Genomic DNA, 8339 nt, shown 5'->3' with positions numbered 1-8339 from the left:
CAGGCACTAAATCTCAATTGATCCAGTGATCACTACAAATTATTGGTGAGCTCTGCATTAAACCAGGCTGCTGTAAATTGAAGCTGACAGTGTTTATAACTCAAAGGAATGTGCAGGCAGAGAGCTTGTCAGACACAGAGGTGGAGCAGGTAGGTTCAGATTGCACTGCAGCATTACTAGGGATGCCGCTCTCTCTCCCAGGTGCCCAGTGACTCCCATAACCGAGGCTGACCGAGAAAGCCATTCTCCCAGAAAGAAGGCTGCTTGCTCATGTCTCCTAAAAGCGGTGATGATAAAAGGGGCAAAGGAAAAACCGTGTATGCAGAGTAGTGCGGTGGGGTGGGTTGTAGGTAAGCATGGTGTATGTGAGTGAGCAGACTGGAACTCTGGCCAGGCAAAGAAGGGGTCAGCTTAAGCATTAACCCAATGCAAAATTCACTTTTATCGATTTCTTGATGTGATAATAGTGTTGCTGAAGGAGATGGCAAAGAAATAATCCCTCGGGTGCAAGCCAGCCAGCCATTATACAGAAAGAGGTGGCTCACCTCAGATGACAGATTTGGAATTCCCATGAAGGGGCAAGCAAATTACTTAGATCAGCCTTTCATAACTCAGATGTAGAAGACCTACAAACCCCATCAGCCTTAACCTACATAAGCAACAAGGGGGAATGGCTGAAGCTGCAGCCCAGTATGTCTGGAGGGTACCATGGTAAGGCCAGCTGCTCCAGAAGTTTTTAATATAGTGCTGTTAACTAGATTTTCTCTCTGAGGTTCAAAAAAGATTGGCCTGTCTGCAATGAACTGGGCAGAGGGAGGTGAACCATCAGGCAGTTCAGAAAGTTCCAGGTCATTTGACTGCTTAGAACCAGGATTTCTGGTTGTATAACCTTGGCCTAAGATTTCTGTGGGATTGTTTGCTAGAATGGAATGTCAGAAGTTGGGCATTCCAGCTCACTTAATTCTCAGCAGGTGAGAATCTCCTGCTCAGTTTTTTAGCATCTTCATAATTACTAGAAGCAGAATCATACAGAGCACATCAATTCAATTTAGTTTTCTTGCATGATGTGCAGATAACAGAATTCTGATTTTCTTTGTCCATCATTTTGCTTACAACACTGTACAGCACCCATGCATATTCACACAATTTCTTTCAGCACTGAGTAAATACAGTCACCATTACATCTCACCTTCATGGCATTTACACAGTCAAAATCTCTGAGATCACATCAAGATTCCAGACAGGAAAAGTCTGCTCTACTGCAGGCTCAAGGAGTTGACCGTTCTTGGTTTAAACAAAAACGACGGTTCAAAATGGCGCTTGGGAGAGAAATGCAAAACAAACATTCAGGACTGATTGTGGAAGCTTTAACAGCCATTCTGTTCTAGTGCCAATCTCACACTATATGTGCTGTTTTCCTATTTTTCACTCAAAATGTATCCGTGTGTACAGATCTATAATGATTTTGGAATACACCTGACGTGTCTTTCTCTCACAGATTCTGTGCAATAATCCACAAGATTGCCATACAGACTCCAGGGGTCACGTGAGGAATCACTGTTAGCACTGGATCAGGTTCTTTGATAGGATCTGTCAAATATATTTAGCCCTGCACAACTACTCAATGCCGCTGGTACGAGCCGCCCTCATGCCTCATGCACCAGCATAAGCTGCTAAAAGGTCCGTCAGAATGGAGTCATCCACTCCTTCCTGCATTCAGCCCAAATCTTAATGGTCAAGGTGCCTTTCCAAACAATTTAAGTGTTATTGAAAACCAATATCTGTAAAAGAACAAGACAGACCTTAAATAAGCCTCAAGCATGTGGAAACATCTTTCAGATAATACATATATATTTTCCTATATGTCAGCAGCAGGTGGCAGTCTTTATATTTAATGACTATAAGCACACATACAGAATAATGCTTTTTATACAGAAAAACAAGAGAGCACTTAACCTCGGGTCATAGTCTCGGGTTACTGGTGGCGGCTGCTGCAACAATTAAGAAGCTTCAACTTGTAAGAACAGGTTGTACAGATGGAAGAGTGGCAAAATGCACACTCTTCTCAGCATGGCAGTTTCGTCATTCTCTCTGCCTGTGATACATTACCTTGGGGCAGCCTTCCCCCTCCTGGTGCCATCCAGGAGTTTTGGACTTCCACTCCCATCAAACCCAATCAGAATAGTCACTGTTCAGGCATGCTGAACAGGATGGTCCAAAACATCTGGTGGAACCAGGTAGAAAATGGCTGCCCTAAAAGTCTAGCCTGCTTCCTACCAGTTACATGCTTCTGGGAAGATCGCAAAGGGGACACAAGAAACCTTTCCCATGGTTTCTTCCTTTTCTTCCTAGAGCATTGAATCTCTGGGGTCCAGACAATGACAATATGGCTGTAAATTAGTGTTTCACTGCAAAGAAGTAAGTCTGGAATTTGGAAGACCAGTAGATTTTTGTACAGATGGACTGTGAGCTTGATCCAGTTACGGTACTCGAAACAAATTCTGGAAAAAAATTCCTGGGCTCAGAAGTCTTTTTCCTGGTGTGTATACGTATCTTTTGTTGCAAGCTCCAGGTGGTGGAACTCAGAATTCTAGTTAAAGGAAAATAATAGAACTTGTGAGCCTGAAGTCTGCCCACCCCGATCCAACTTAAAGGCTGCCTTCTCAAAGGAATAAGGCTGTTGGACCTTTCAGTCGGCTAGCACACCCATCTCAGTTTCAAGGAGAAGCCGTGAGGTGTAATGGTGTGAAGGGCTAATGTCTGCTGAGCCTAGAAGAACTTTCAGGAGGGATAAATTCTGCTGACAAGCCCCACAATTCAAAGAAATTGTGTGACAATCACCAGATGGTCTCTTTCCAAAAGTAAAATTCTAGGCTATTGGGAGGAAAAGTAAGTATGTGCCTGGTGGGAATAATATAGCTGGGTCTGTACATTTGACATGTAGTATTCTATCTTTAAAAAAAAGCCAATGTCAATGAAGAGTAATGTTTGCTAATATAATTGATCTTAAGAATGATATATAGCAGTGAAATTCTTAGTGCTTCTATTTTGCCTGTTGGGTCATGGTGTTCTTTTTATTTTTGGTTGTATTGTAAAGGCATAACTTGTCAACAATCAGCTTGACACTGAAACCTAAAGCAGTAATAGAGCCTGCAAGCAAAGCTTTGGCTGGCCAGCTCAAATCAATATCAAATTCACCAGCTGCCCAGTGCCTCGCTTGCCTTCCTTAGCTTTTGACCTGTCAGAGCACCATCTTCTAGAAGACACATCCCCTACCATTTTTCTTAGGGCCACAAGCAAACAACACTCGCTGAATTTTTTTCTCAGTCATACTAGCTTCTTGCCCTCCACTTTCTTTTTATTTATTTTTATTTATTTATTTATTTTTCGATTTATATCCTGCCTTTTTCCTACAAAGGGCTCAAGGCAGCTTACATCATCTCTCCTCCTCCATCTTATCCCCACAACAACAACCCTGTGAGGCAGGTTGGGCTGAGAGTCTGACTGGCCCAAAGTCACCCAGTGGGCTCCATGGCTGAGCAGGGACTCGCACCTGGATCCTCTGAGTCCCAGTCCCGTGCTCTTAACCACCACACCACACTGACCCATTCCCCCTCCTACAGCCCTTTTTTCGGTCCACATCTACTCTCATGGATCACCACAGCAGCTCAGCTTGGGAGCGGGGGGAGAGGCAGAAGCCACAGGTGGTATCCAAGCACATGCACATGTGCAAGCCACCTCCACGGTATGGGCAGCCATGCTGTAACCTTTTCCCCACAAGCCCATGCAGTTGTTTTCGGTCTCTTTAACTCATCTCTCCTATCATAAGGCCTTACCTCTTTGCCACCTGTTGCCCGCTTCTGCAGCTGAACTTACAGCAAAGGGAGTTTAAGTGGAGGTTTCTGTGGACAAGCAGTTCCATCCCATTGCATTAGGGTATTTCTTTGTTCTCTGCATTTTTACAGGCAAAGGACTGAAGCTTTTGAAAACACCTTACTTATCATGGATGTTTTGACTTGTATCTTCCTGCAAGCCAAAGACGATGATGCCATGAGGAATGTAGAAATGATGGGCTTGGATGACTGTTGATCACCAGCACAGGATGCTAGGGAATTGACTCTTCTTTATTACAGAAAGATCCCATGTTCTTCAAACATGCCAGTGCCTGAATACAGATGCTGCAGCTGCCATTCCACTGACAGGGAATGCCTCTCGTAGAAGGCATCTTTAAAGGTACTATGGCCTGTGTTTTTAAGTAGGATATCCATTTACACCTTTCCAAAAGAGAGGAAATACATCATTTTTTAAAAAAGAGTTTAAAAGAGAGGACGCGGTTTTGCATAAATTGTGCAGGTGCTAAAATTATATGTATACATGCAAATTTAGAAATAATTGATGTCATTGATTTAGAAGCACAGCATGTTTCACCATGGGTACTGTGTGCTCCATCAGGGGCTCAATGGGGATGGGCAAGTTCAAGGACTCTCCCGCTCTTGTTTTCTGATGGTTCTTTCTCGTTAAATCTGACTTGGCCTGGACAGCCCTTCAAACAGAATGAGGCTGAATAACCTGGTGCCTCCACATGCCTTGGACTACAACTCCATTGGTTTCAGGTTGCATCAGCAATAGTAAGTAATTATGGGAGCTGAAGTCCAAAGTATCCAGGGAGCACCAGACTGCCTACCTCTCAAACAAAAGGACATCCTGCCAGGTCTCCTCAATGGAGGATTGTCCTCTGTAAAGAGGACTTGGCCACACCAAGGGGGCGTGCTAGTATTGAGGAGTCTTTGCAGTAGAGGAAATGTAACTTATCCTGCCGAAATAACTCGGATGGAAGAACCCAGGCTAGCAGACAATGGTTTACATAAGGCAACCAAGCGGGTTTATGGCTGAAGTAATATTTATAGCCAAGGTAAATACTGCACTTTACATGCTTGGCTGCTACCAAGTGGCAGCTATACAAGTGTTGTAAAGCCTGCACCACTTGATTTTTGGTGCCCCAATAAAAACAGAAGGTTTTCTGTGCCCCCTCAGGATCCAAGACTGACAGGGCTCGAGAACAAACGCAGAGTTTGTTTTGTTTTGTTCCGTGTTCTTGATTATATCTGGACTTACTGAATACCTCCAGACTTGAGGGGAAGGGAGCAGGTATGCCTCTGAGTTATTTTCCTGGCTCTTAAGAGGCAATCTTCTTCCCAATGTGTTCCTATGACCCTAAAAGGTTCATCTGCTGGCAGCTGTAGGACCACTTTGCTTCGTTGTCACCACAACAAAGTACTGTAGTAAAATAGACGCTCGAGTGTCTGACATCTGCCATGCTGCTATTAACTGCAGCACAAACAAAACTACACGATGGGATTAATTAATTTGGCCAGGTGCACGCAGCAGAATCCATACTTCATGCACGTTCAGACATCTGGGTTTAGGCCCCACCAGGGTTATCTGAAGCTTGAACACCCAGAGAGAATTTAACACATCTTTGAACACGATATACTGTAGTGGTTCCTAGAGGGGGGAAAATACCTCAATTGCTCAGGAAAATATACCCCCAGGTTTTTAGCATACGGTGAGAAAAGATTTTCTGAAGATTTGCAGAGAACCCTTAAACAAAAATGGAAGATAATCCTTGGAGATGCTTCTGCTCAGATTCCACTGGTCTGTACTTTTTGTGCAGTGAGTTTTATGGTGATATATTTTTTCTTGTGGAAATGCAGCTGACGCAGAGGGTCATCAGTCCTAATAGGGCCAGGTGTGGCACAGTGTTTGGGGTGTTGGAGTGGGACTCAGGAGATTTGCATTCAAGTCCCCACTTGGTGATAAAGCTCACTGTGTGACTTTGGGCAAATAATCTCTCTCAGTCTAACCAGGATAATTGTGAAGATAAAATTGAAGTGGAGGGAGATTGTGTGAAGCCATCTTGGGTTCCTTGCAAGATGAGGAAAGGTGGATTATAAATAAATGAATACTGATTGTCTTATGGCATGGTCATATGTGATTTTCCGCAGAAGCCAGGCTCACTGCATCTAATTGGTCTTCCTTCTGGGTGACTGTGCATGGGATTGCAGCCTTGGATCCTTGAATAGAACTGATCAGCCAATCAATATTCTATTCAAGGATCCAAGGCTGCAATCCCATGAAGAGAAGCAACCATCTTCCTTAAGCTTTCTTGAGCCAACTCCATCCAGTCAAACATGATCTGTTCTGGCTACCCAACATCTCCAGGGTCTTACCCATCATCAGCAACCCAGTAGCTGGATCCTTCTGCATGTAAAGGGTACATTGCACTACTTCACAAGCAGGATGATAAAAGTTCATACAAGGCAGTTGGATTTTTGCAATCAAAGAACATACAACTCCTGACAAAATCTTGTGCTTGAAACTAAAATTACTTAAGTTTGAGTTGATTAACTGAATCAAAGGCAACTTCTAAAAAGCCTGAGCATCTAAAGAGACATGGCATGACCAAAAAATAGATAACTCTTTCACCTAATCATTCTCATAATGATTCTCAAACTGTGTTGTGGGATACAGCACAATGATGCAACAAAAATATTTAATTTAATACATTTTTACACTGTCCTTCAACAAATGTTTCCAAGGTAGCCCGTAAAAGAAGTCGTAAGAAGGGATAACAGAAGTAAGAAAGAATAACATAAAGAGGAAGAAGAGATAGCAACCATCAATAAACAAACAATCTCAAAAACTGAAACACAGTCATAAAAGAACAATAACATTGATGCAAAACAGATAAAATGCTAAGGTTTTAAATGCTGAGGGTTTTTTTTAAAGTCTTTTGCTTGGAAAAGGTAACTGAGTAGGGCTGTCAGGTGAAGCTCCCTGGAGAGAGAGAGAGTCCTACAAAAGGAGACCAGGCACGCCTGTGAGATCGCTCAAAGGAGAGCCTTGGCAGAAGACCTTAGTACACAGGTAGCTGGACAGTACACAGTACATAGTGCACAGGTAGGTGCCCGGGTGCCAAGCCTCATAGGAAGTCCTTCAGCCCCTCCATGGGATTCATTCACCACTCGGAGCAGGCAGCCCCACACAGCATCAGTTCTCAGTTCTTTCCCTTGATACATGGCCATTGAAGGAGTACAGATGGATGGAGGATCGTTGCCATAGCCTAGACGAGTACGGAGGAATCCCAGAATCCCCAGCAGCGCCCAGACAGCACAGCGCCATTCCCGAGCAGAGCAAAGGGGACAGGAAACATCATGAGGCTGCAGTGGGTCCTACAGCCGCAGGGAGGTCATTGCCAAGATTTGGAAGGAAGTGATTCAAGGAAGTGTGCATGCAGCACCTACTGGCACACACATTTCTTCTAGATGAATCAATGTGCCACTGTCCATTTCCCCTGTGGGAATTTGCATTTTCTGCTGGGAACAATTGACGGCAAAAGAAGAAGGGGATGGCAGAGGATGAGGTGGCTAGATGGAGTCACTGAAGCAGTCGGCGTGAGCTTGAGTGGCCTCCGGGGGATGGTGGAGGACAGGAAGGCCTGGAGGAATGTTGTCCATGGGGTCGCAATGGGTCGGACACGACTGCGTGACTAGCAACAACAACTGAAAATTATACATTCAGCAATATTATACTACAAATTTTGTACATTCTTGCAAAATCAACCAAAGTAGACACTCCTCACATTCCAAAATATCCAACAAAAACAAGAACCACACACTCTGCACTTGAGCCTTGTAAAACCTTTCCTGTGATTTTTCCATTCTTCTCTTACACACATACATGTGCTAAGTTTCTCTCTCTCTCCTTTTAAACTCAGGCCTGCAAAACGTTCAGCATTTCTGCTATCCTCATAATGAAATCATTAACGGCAGAAGATTCCTGATGGGGACATGTTGCTATGGGAGTCAACCACTTACCGCATGTTACGAGGAAGAGGCACTGCACTATTAATACAGCACTAATGAAAAGAGGTTCATAACCTCTTAGTGTTGATAAATTGGAACTAGATAGACACAATTTTTACACATGCTTTTAATCAGTGGAAATGTTTGCTCAGAACCATGCTAGTCAATCTCATAAAGAGAGAAGATATCCAAATATTAAAATCTAAACTTGGATGTGCAAGGTTTAGGACAAAACCTCTTCATCATACCTTTGAACTCCTGGTGACAAAGAAGTACTGCTTCAAATATTAAAATCATAATAAAAACAAGGTACAACTGGGACATCTTTCCTGGCAAAATTGTGCTCTTACTGCAAATTCTTGCCCCAGTGCTTATTTTCAGCCATCATGCTAATGAGCAATAGATTAAGTTGTGGTACTATTTGTCCCTGGTGCTACAAACAATTCGTTATTTCCGTATCTCCTAAAATTAAGC

Source organism: Varanus komodoensis, unplaced genomic scaffold (genome assembly GCF_004798865.1).
Source record: "Varanus komodoensis strain SLA01 unplaced genomic scaffold, ASM479886v1 scaffold10, whole genome shotgun sequence".
In the NCBI taxonomy this organism is placed as follows: domain Eukaryota; kingdom Metazoa; phylum Chordata; class Lepidosauria; order Squamata; family Varanidae; genus Varanus; species Varanus komodoensis.
This window is presented reverse-complemented; position numbering follows the sequence as displayed.